The following is an 11,384-nucleotide window of genomic DNA, read 5'->3' as shown; positions in this document are numbered from 1 at the left end:
CCTAATGAACTATAGTCTGCCAGGGTCCGCTGTCCATGAGGTTTTGCAGGCAAGAGTACTAGAGTGGGTTGCCATTTCCTTCTCCAGGGGATCTTCCTGACCCAGGGATCAAACCCATATCTCCTACATTGGTAGACAGATTCTTTACCACCTAGCCACCAGGGAAGCCCCATTACTAATTATTAGAGAAAGGTAAACCAAAACTACAGTGAGGAACCTACCACCTAACACCAGTCGGAAAGGTCATCATCAAAAAGTCTACAAAGAGTTTGTCCTGGGGAGGGTGGAGAGAGAGGAACATTTCTGCACTCCGGATGGGAATGCAAATTGGCTTAGCCACTGTGGAGAACAACATGGAGGTTTCTTAAAGAATAAAAATAGAATTGCTGTGTGATACAGTAAACCCATTCCTGGTCATATGTCTGGAGAAAACTCTAATTCAATAGCCAAGACATGGAAGCAACCTAAATGTCCATTGACAGAGGAATGAATAAAGAAGATGTGGTATATATGTGTATGTATGTATGTGTATATATATAGTGGTATACCCAGCCATGAAAAAGAATGAAATGACGCCATTTTCAGCAACATGGGTCATATTGAATGAAGTAAGTCAGAAAAAGACAGTATCACCTGATATCACTTATATGTGGAATCTAAAAAAAAAAAATATGCAGATGAACTAATTTACAAAACAAACACAGAATCACAAACATAGAAAACAAACTATGGTTACCAACGGGGAGAGAGAAGAGGGCAGAGGGCAGATAAATTAGGAGTTTGGGATTAACAGATACACACTGCTGTTGCTGCTGCTGCTGCTGCTCCTAAGTCACTTCAGTTGTGTCCAACTCTGTGCGACCCCATAGACGGCAGCCCACCAGGCTCCCCCGTCCCTGGGATTCTCCAGGCAAGAACACTGGAGTGGGTTGCTGTGTCCTTCTCCAATGCATGAAAGTGAAAAGTGAAAGTGAAGTCGCTCAGTCGTGTCTGACTCTTCGCGACCCCATGGACTGCAGCCTACCACGCTCCTCCGTCCATGGGATTTTCCAGGCAAGAGTGCTGGAGTGGGGTGCCATCGCCTTCTCCCAGATATACACTACAATATATGAAATAGGTAGACACTGCAATATATGAAATAGGTAGACAACAAGGTCCCATAAAATAGGTAAACAACAAGAGAACTATACTCAATGCCTTGCAACAAACTATAATGGAAAAGAATCTGAAAATGTATATATATATATATATAGTGAAGGTGATACTTGCTCAGTCGTGTCTGACTCCTTGCGACCTCATGGGTACAGCCCACCAGGCTTCTCTGCCCGTGGAATTCTCCATGAAAGAATACTGGAGTGGGTAGCCATTCCATTCTCCAGGAGATCTTCCTGACACATGGATTGAACCTGGGTCTCCTGCATTGCAGGCGGATTCTTTACCACCAAACCACCATGGAAGCCCGGATATATGTATAACTGAACCACTTCGCTGTGTACTTGAAACTAACACAGCACTGTAAATCAACTAAACTTCAGTAAAAATGTTCTTAAATGGAATCGATTTTTTTCTGGCCTATTCTCTAGCGATATTTTAACTACACTCTTAACATATCACAATTTTGAGCAGCAGTTTTTGATGTGAAATAGGATGAGAGGACACTATTCTGAGACTAAATAGCTGGAAGCACTAAGAATCTTAGCACTTTTCTCTAGAACTGGCCCCCATTTCCCTAAGGGTAACTAGAGTAGAGCATCTTATTAATAGCATGGCTTCAGTGAGAGTAGAAATATTGCCGTCATCATGTATCTTTAGTACCTTTCCAGGCACTGTGTTTATAGAATGATGGTGACTCTCTCCCACAGATGAGTCATGTTCTGTGGTTTAGATATGTTTCCTCAGCTGATAATCATGAACTGATTATCATTATGGCTTTTTCCTGGGCTGGTTTCAATGCTGAATTTGGTTTAAAGAGTGTGCTCACACATCTGTTGTCTTGTAATATCCTTTGACAACTTAATTTCTATTGGGTTGTTGGGCTTTCACTTATTAAGCCCCTTAGGTAGTACTGGTATTTACCCTGCGTATTAAATGGATTGTAAATATTTTTATGGAATATTTGCCACATGAAAGTTAGTTTTTGTTTACTTTTCATAGTAAAAATCTGTTGAATTTTACCTTGTTTCTGAATTTAATGATTTTCTTGCCAAGATTATATAATAATTATTTACATTTTGGCCTAATACTTTACAGTTTTTAAGAACGCATTTCATTTTTAAATTTACCTGGAATTTTTTTGTATTTGTGAAGAAAGAAAGGATATAACTTTATTTTCTCTCTGCATGTCTAATAAATTATCTCAGCAATAATTTTTATTAAATTATTAAAATTATTATTTTCTGCATTTATAGCGTATATTTAATTCCCATTGTACATGAGCTAGGTGCTGGTTTCTCTATTCTTCCTTATTAATTCTTTGGTCTTTTTTTTTTTACTACTATCACACTACTTAATTCCTGCACATTTCTATCATGTTTTGATATCTAATGGGAAATTTCTGTATTTTCAATTATCTCTATACTTCTAACACAGGTACTCTTCCAGTTTTGAAAATACCTTTGGGCTTTTATTTTAATTCAGTTTTATTTTAAAAACTACTAACCTATTAGACCAAAAGATAAGCTGTTATTATATTATTCTGAATTGACTAAGAAACTAGATTTTGGTACAAAAAAAACACACAAACACTAACTTTCATATGGCAAAATCATCTCCAAAAGGATTGAAATGCAGTTGAAAATGTCAGAAAAATACTTGCAATATCTAATGAGCAACTTGCTATGTCAGACACAAGGCGCTGGGCCTCATGAACAACACGAGGAGTGTTTCCTGCCCTCGTGGCATTTACACGTGGCAGGGCATGGCTGACAATAAACAATAAATATAAATGAGTAATTGTGTGGTCGTTAGAGGGCAGGTATGCGATGGAAAACAGATGAAAAGTAGGGGAATTGCCATGACTTCATGGCAAATAGATGGGGAAATAGTGGAAACAGTGACAGGCTATTTTTGGGGGCTCCAAAATCACTGCAGATGGTGACTGCAGCCATGAAATTAAAAGACACTTGCTCCTTGGAAGAAGAGTTATGACCAACATAGACAGCTCATGAAAAAGCACAGACATTTCTTTGCCAACAAAGGTCCGTCTAGTCAAAGCTATGGTTTTTCCAGTAGTCATGTACGGATGTGAGAGTTGGACTATAAAGAGAGCTGAGTGCCAAAGAATTGATGCTTTTGAACTGTTGTGTTAGAGAAGACTCAGAAATCAGTCCTTAATATTCATTGGAAGGACTGATGCAGAAGCTGAAGCTCAAATACTTTGGCCACCTGATGTGAAGAACTGACTCATTTGAAAAGACCCTGATGCTGGAAAAGATTGAAGATGGGAGGAGAAGGGGACAACAGAGGATGAGATGCTTGAATGGCATCACCAATGCGAAGGACATGAATTTGAGTAGGCTCCGGGAGTTGGTGATGGACAGGGAAGCCTGGCGTGCTGCAGTCCATGGGGTTGCAGAGTCGGACATGACTGAGCGACTGAACTGAACTAAATTTGGGGGAATTGGGTAAGGGAGTCTGAGTTCTGGATTGGGGTGGCAGGTGGAAGCTTTGAACAGTGAGTGTGATCAGGAAAAGCCTCATTGAGAAAGGAGCAGTTAAACAAAACATGAAGAAGGTGGAGGATTTAGCTATGTGGATACCAAGGATTATCTCTTGGGATCAGTGGCTAATATATAAAGCTCATTCGGCGAGATGATAGATTATTGATTCTTCCTAACCAGGAACCAAATATGTCTTTCCATTTATGTAGGTCTTCTGAGCGGAACTCATCATCATCTTCCTCTAGGAGAAGGCAATGGCACTCCACTCCAATGTTCTTGCCTGGAGAGTCCCAGGGACAGTGGAGCCTGGTGGGCCACCATCTATGGGGTCGCACAGAGTCAGACACGACTGAAGCGACTTAGCAGCAGCAGCAGCAGGTCTTCCTCTAATCCCTTCAGAAAGATTTGTATCTTCATGGATTTTGAATATTTATAGATCTTCCACAATTTCCATTAGGTATATTCCTAGGTAATTTATGATTTTTTTACTTTTGCTATTTCTAATGGAAAAGTGAACTTTTCCATTATATTTTATAATTTTAGGTATATTCCTAGGTAATTTTTTTAGAAATAGCAATTTTAGAAATTGCTATTTCTAATGGAAAAGTGAACTTTTCCATTATATTTTATAATTTTGTTTCTGATATAGAAAAAGTATTGATTTTTGCTTATACATCTTATATCCATCTATCTGATTCAACTCTTTTATTAGTTGTAGGTTTTTTTAAGAGTTTTTTTTTTTTTTATGTGGAACATTTTTAAAGTCTTTAATTTGTTGCAATATTGATTCTGGGTTTTTTTCTTTTTGCTTCTGTGTTTTATGTTTTGCTCTTTGGGCCATGAGGCATATGGGATCTCAGCTCCCCAGTCAGGGAATGAACCTGCATCCCCTGCATTGGAAGGTGAAGTCTTAACCACTGGACTCCCAGGAAATCCCAGTTGTAGGTTTTTAATTTGTTAACAAGGTACAGTTTTTCAATATGTAAACAAATTGTGTTGTTTTAGACAACCATATTAACTAAAAAATAAAAATAGTTCTGTTGTTACCTTTTATCTGTCCTTCTTATTTATCTATCTGAAATATTGACTAGAATTTAAAAAATAACATTGAATACCACATGTAGTAATAAGTATCTTAATTAACCATGACTTATTCCTGATATAAATGGGGATATTTCAAACTATTTCACCATTAGGTACTATATTTGTTCAAGGTTTCTAATAGTTCACTTTTATAAATTTAATGAAATTTAAGAATCAGAACCAGATGTTAAAGTAAAAGATGTGAAAGTCATCTATTGCAATAATTGTGTTATTTTATGACTTTAATATATGTATTAATATGCATATATTAGTTTAATGAATGAATGAGTGAATTTTAATTTTCTGAACAAGTAGGTAAATGTTTTTAGTTCATCATTAGGATACTTATTTTTAACATAATACTAAATTCAATTGATTCATGCTTTATCTGCATGTTCACATTACATTTCTTAGTGAGATTGGTGTACAATTTTCTTTTTTGTACAATAATAAGAACTATCTCTCTTGGACCTTAAAAGCAATGGCCTTGAAAATTGTCTGGACTTTGTATATCTTTTCTTGTTACTCTTTCAGTTTGCTCAGTGGTTACAGATCTAGTCAAGTGTCTAGCCCTTGATTTTGCTAAAAGATCATCTCGAGTTCATCTAGATTTTGACATATTTTGATATCAAGATGCATAAGTTATCCTCTTAAAATTTGTTTTCATTGCCTGTTTCAGTGGGATGACCTCTTTTTTATGTCTAGTCTCGTTTATTTATTTGTTTTCTCATTTTTTGGATCAAACTTGCCCAAAGTTTTACTATTGCATTGGGCTTTTGTAAGAATGATTCAGTTTTATGATCTGCTTTTATTATTTTGTTTTATTTTTACTATTTTTAATGTTTTTTTTTTATTTTACTTTATTTCAGTTTTGTCTTTATTGATATTTCCCTTCCACTTTCTTTAGATATCTTGGTCTTCTTAACTTTTAAAGTTAACTCAGCCATTAAAAAGAATACATTTGAATCAGTTCTAATGAGATGGATGAAACTGGAACCTATTATACAGAGTGAAGTAAGCCAGAAAGAAAAACACCAATACAGTATACTAACGCATATATATGGAATTTAGAAAGATGGTAACAATAACCCTGTGTACGAGACAGCAAAAGAGACACTGATGTATGGATCAGTCTTATGGACTCTGTGGGAGAGGGAGAGGGTGGGGAGATTTGGGAGAATGGCATTGAAACATGTATAATATCATGTATGAAATGAGTCGCCAGTCCAGGTTTGACGCATGATACTGGATGCTTGGGGCTGGTGCACTGGGACGACCCAGAGGGAGGGTATGGGGAGGGAGGAGGGAGAAGGATTCAGGATGGGGAACACAGGTATACCTGTGGTGGATTCATTTCGATATTTGGCAAAACTAATACAATATTGTAAAGTTTAAAAATAAAATAAAAAAAAAAAAAAAAGAAAATTCCATGGACAGAGGAGCCCAGTGGGCCACAGTCTGTGGGCTGACCCGTATATTTTTTAAAGGGTACATTTTATGATCTGTATTACCATTCAATAAAGCTGTTTTATTTAAAAAAAAAATTAAGTTAACTGCCTATACATACATTTTTTTTAATTAATGCAAAATGTTAGTAAAATAAAAGATTATAAAATCAATTACCAAGTTCCCTGCCCCACTGACTCCCACATTCCAGTTCTATTTCTTATACAGTAAACCACTGCCAAATCGTTTACTGTGGTGTTTGGTCCTTACTTACTATCCTCTCAGCAAAGACTACTTCCATTGCTATTTATTGATCTCTCAGTTTTAAATGTTCAATATTATCTATTAACTTCTGTTATACTTTGCTCTGTTATAGGAACTGCATATAACTTAACATGTCTTATAACTCGGTTTAAAATTGTACTCAATATTTACGATATTTTCATGATGTAAATAGAGTTTGCTATGGAGTCACATAGTATTTTCTTTCCTGTGCACTTCTTGTTTTTCTGGAGTTGATATTTGTCCCACTTTTTCTTCTGTTTTCCAAGCACTAACCCAGAATGAACAGTCTTTGCTCCATTTCTGTCCCAGTGGCTTCCCTATCCCAGCTCTCCAGGCCAACTGTGGAGCTTTCCTTCTTTTCTTACACAAAATTCCGTATTTCCCCATCTCATGCTTTCACTTTTTGTTTTACTCTCATTTTACTGAAGCACATCTTCCAAACATTTCTCAGAAAACGATGAACAGGAGGGCCTCATAGGTCTGAAATATCTCAATATTGGGCTCATGTTTAATTGATGATTTGACAAGCCATGGAACTCTAGTTTTAAAATCATCTCCCCTTAATTTTGAAGGCATTGTTCCATTATCTCCTTTTAGTACTGAGGTTAAGAAGCCCAGTGGTTCTCATTCCATTTCCTTGTTTTTAACCTTTTCGTGCGTCATTTTTTCACAACAGTATTTTTGGGTTTTATAATCATGGATGTTGGTATGTCTTTTTCTTTCCTTGTGATGGGCCCTTTCAATCTGTAGGTTGTTTTCTGCAGTTGTCCTTAGTTTTTCCGAGGTTTTCTTGTAATCTTTCTTGACAACTTCCTCCCCTCTAGTCCTCCGTCCTCCACTGTTCTCTCTATAACTCACTCCTGATGGTGGGATGCCACATGCTTGGATTGATCCCCCAATGTCCTCAAATCTTCTTTCTCTTTGTCCATGTATTTGTTTAGTCATTCGTTGATTTATTTCAGTTTTAATTGAAGTGAATTCAGAAGAAAATCACTCTGGTTTTCAGAATTATTTTTATGCCACTCATTTCACATTCCCTAAGACCATTGTGGCAGGTCCTTCAAGCTGAAATAGACTCCCATGACCAATGCTTTTTTTTAAGATAAATTTTCTTTATTAATAACTCGAACTGTATTTCTTTAGATACAGGAATTTTGAACTCAAACACTTAGGAGAAAACAAGTTCAGGTTGCCTTGTCCTGCGATTCATTACCAGTAACATCCTGCAAGTAAAACAACTTGGAAAAGAGGTGGGAGGGGAAGGGGAATGAGGGAGGGAAGATAAAGAAAAGGAATTAAGTTGATCGAGTAGAATTTTTTTTCCTTTTTTCTTAAAAAAAAAAAAATTTAATGAATAACATGAGATGCATACATCAGCTTGACCTTGAAACAGCTCTGAAGTAAATCCAGTTGCTCTAAAACCTGGCCCAGGTAATGGATGAGCTGAAAAGCGGGTGTATGTATTTACTGGAAAATCACATGGTCATGCTTCCTACCCCTGCTTAATAGCAATCCCCCTCTCCCTGCACACGCTAAAACCTCCTGGGCTCCTCTGCCTGATTCCACCCTTGAACTTGCTCTCTACTACCTCTAGCTCTACAGCTACTTTCTTTCATGTATTCTTTGAACAACTATCCACTTAATAAATTCCAGGCCTACTCTTGGCGCTGCAGATACAGCTATCAATAGTGCCCGTTCCTCTGCCTGGGTCACTGTGGAGACCTAAAACTGAGTTGGGTCTTTATTATAAAGAATTGGCTCACATGATTATGGAGCTTGACAAGTCCCAGGTCCGCAGTTGGCAGCTGGGGACCCAGGAGAGCCCATCGTGGTCCAGTCTGAAGGATGCAGGGTGAAGATGCATGAAGAGCTGACATATCATTTTGAGGCCTTCAATTGATTTGACGAAACTCACTCACATTAGAGAAAATGATCTAATTATTCAGATGGCCAATTGAAATGTTTATCTCATCCAAAAACACCCTCACAGAAACACTCAGAATAATTTTTGACCAAATATCTGGGCATTCCAAGGCCTAGGGATGCTGACACATAAAATTAATCATGACGAGTTCCTTTTTGGGTGACAGAAATGTTCTAAGATTAGATAGTGGTGGTGGTTTCCAACTCTGTGAATATACTAAAACCACTGAATTGTGCACTTTAAAAGGGTGAATTGAATGGTACATAATTGTCTCAATAAAGCTGTTTTGAATTTAACAAAAACAAAACATACTCAAAACTCAAGAACAAAAGCAAACACAAGAGCAGGCATGATCCTAATAGTGATCCTAGTGCCATGAGATGTTCATCTAGAAATGCATCCAGTATTTTGCTTCTCAAAGTGTGGTCCATAGGTCAGCAGCCTAGACACCATCAAGGAGTTTGTTGGAAAAGTAGAATCTCAAGCCTTGCTCCAGAACTGCTGACCCAGAATCTGCATGTTAACAAAATCTTTAGGGAATTTGTATGAGAGTGAGCAAGTTAGTGAGAAGCTTTTCTGATTTGGTGGCCTTAATTTTGCTTATTGGTTTCTTTTATTTTGGCTGTGCTGGGCCTTTGTTGCAGCCCTTGGGCTTCTCTCTGTTGCAGAGCAAGAGCTCTGGAGCACACAAGCTTCAGTACTTGTGGTGTGTGGGCTTAAGTGCCCTGAGGCATGCGGGATCTCAGTTCCCTGATCCGGGATCAAACCTGCGTCCCCTGCATTGCATGGTGGATCCTTAACCACTGAACCACCAGGGAAGCCCCTTATTGGTTTATTTTGAACAATGGAATCATTTCTTAATCAACATCTCAGTCCAAAGCTTGATCTAAGAAACAGCGAGAAGAGAGCATCTTTGTTTGAAGAGAATCACGGAGCCCTGAGCCCAGCTGGCTGTCCCCACCTTAGACAGCTCACAGACCCTCCTCCCCAGGAATCCAACTCCAGGGGGTCAGCTCACTCTCTCTCTTTCAAGCAAAGTTTATAATAACAGTAGTAGGCAGAGTCACAGTAGACTCAGTCCTCTCTTGGGAAAAGCAGAAAGAGGAAGGAAAAGAAGTCCTAACACAGACTATTTCCTCTGCCCCCGGGAGCCCTCGCCCAGCCTTGCTGTCCCTCCCCGCCATGGCATGACCCTGGGGTCCACGCTGCCCTTCAGCTGACAGCGTGGACTCGCCTGTCCTGGTGCACACTGCAAGAAGCAGACGTTTCCCGGCACCTGTGTGTCTGTGGGTGCCTCCAGCTAAACCCCGCAGTTGAACCGTTGGAAATGCACTGACCTTCCCTGAGGAGCTGATGCCCTTCCCTCACAGTGTTCACCGGGCCATCAGACACCATCCCAGTGACATTTCTTCACAGCTGCTGGCCATGGCCTTTAGTTCCCCTGGTATTTAACCAGGGTGACACAGCCCCTGGCTATCGCATGTTTGTTGGTGTGAGCGGAGCCGGGCTTGTCTCTGCTCCCCCTCAGCCAGGATTTCACACCAACTTGCAGTCTGAGGGCACCTCAGCCACCACAGCACAAAACCTCTCCTTCCTCTTCTGCTCAGGCTTTGCATTTTAATGCTCCCTTTTGAGCGGCTCTCTGTCAGCAGAGAATTGCAGGATGGAGCTGGAACATGTCATTTTAATGATCAGTAAAATCAGACATAGACGACCATCTGAACTCAGTCTTTCTGATTCCAGATGCCTTTGTCCTGGACAAATACTGTCCCAAATCCTTCAGCTCATCACACGTCAAAGTCCAGCAACAAAGCGCCCGCATCACAGGAAATCCTCTAGCATCTTTGTTTTGTTTTTTTTTCCTTCCGGTGTTGCTGAGATGCAATGGAAACACAGCATTGCATAAGTGTAAGATGTGCAGCAAATGATTTGATGGTGTACATCATGAAATGATTCTCACAATAAGTTTAGTGAATGTCCACCATCTACCACAGATACAAAACAATAGGAAAAGGAAACTTTCTTCTTGCGATGAGAACTCTGTTCCTTTCCTCACTTTTCTTTCCCACCACAAACCAGCTTCTCTGTCTCAATCTGGAAGTTCTGTACAGACCGCCTCCAGCCTGGGCCTTGGTGAGTGACTCCCGCAACAACACAGAACTGGTCCTTGAAGGTTTCTGGGATACCTGCTACCATCAGGGAGAATGCGCCACTGCAGCTGTGACCCCAGAATCTGGAAGCCACCATCCTCCCAACACAAGTGTTTCCTTGTGTTGACAAAGGTGGGGGATAGACACAGATGTTGCTTCAGAAGACTCATAGCTAAAAACATAACAAAACAAGCAGTCAAATGCACTTCTGCCTGCAAATTCTCACAGGAATGCATTAATGAGTGAATCTAATTTGAATATACAGCCCGCAAAGGGGCCTGAAGAACATCATTGTTTACCCTTTGACCTCTGAAGCACAGGAAGGCATGTGATCAGAAAGGGGGTGAAGAGTCTAAGGGTCCTTCGACCACGTCTGACACACATAGTCAGACCACGTTCAGAGAGATTTAAATGTTACATAATCAAATTGGTCATTATTCCTCTTTGTAATTTTTCTCTTGCTTCAAAGCTTACAAAGTCATCCTGCTCCAGAGAGATAGAATAAGTATCACATTCTGATTTCTTCTTACCATCTTATTGATACAGTGAGTCCCCTACATACGAACTCAGTTCCATTCTGAGAGCACGTTCATAAGTCCAATTTATTCATAGGTCTAAAGTTAGCCCAGTTACCCAACTAACACAATCGGCCACATAGTCCCATAATGTAATAGGTTTATAAGATTTTTCACACAAATAATGCCCAAAAAGCAAGCACAAAAGATCAACATTTTTAATCTTACAGTACAGCACCTTGGAAAGTACAATAGTACTACTACATCATTGCTGCTTTACTCTTGCTTCAGGACATCCTGGGCTTAAAGATACTATACTCTG

General features: G+C 39.3%; 1 long non-coding RNA gene across 2 annotated transcripts in view; it reads right to left on the bottom strand.

Moving 5' to 3' along the window:
- Nucleotides 1-3,539: 3,539 nt before the first annotated feature.
- LOC147347929 (uncharacterized) overlaps nucleotides 3,540-11,384 on the bottom strand; it is a 45,227-nt gene continuing 37,382 nt past the window's right edge. For both annotated transcript variants that reach the window (XR_015150827.1, XR_015150828.1), the window contains one exon: nucleotides 3,540-10,719. This is a non-coding gene — a long non-coding RNA (uncharacterized LOC147347929). The remainder of the gene's footprint in view (nucleotides 10,720-11,384) is intronic.

Source organism: Bos grunniens, chromosome 22, assembly GCF_055505025.1.
Source record: "Bos grunniens cultivar Pamir isolate PY7600 chromosome 22, Bosgru_T2T1.0, whole genome shotgun sequence".
NCBI lineage: Eukaryota > Metazoa > Chordata > Mammalia > Artiodactyla > Bovidae > Bos > Bos grunniens.
This window is presented reverse-complemented; position numbering and strand designations above follow the sequence as displayed.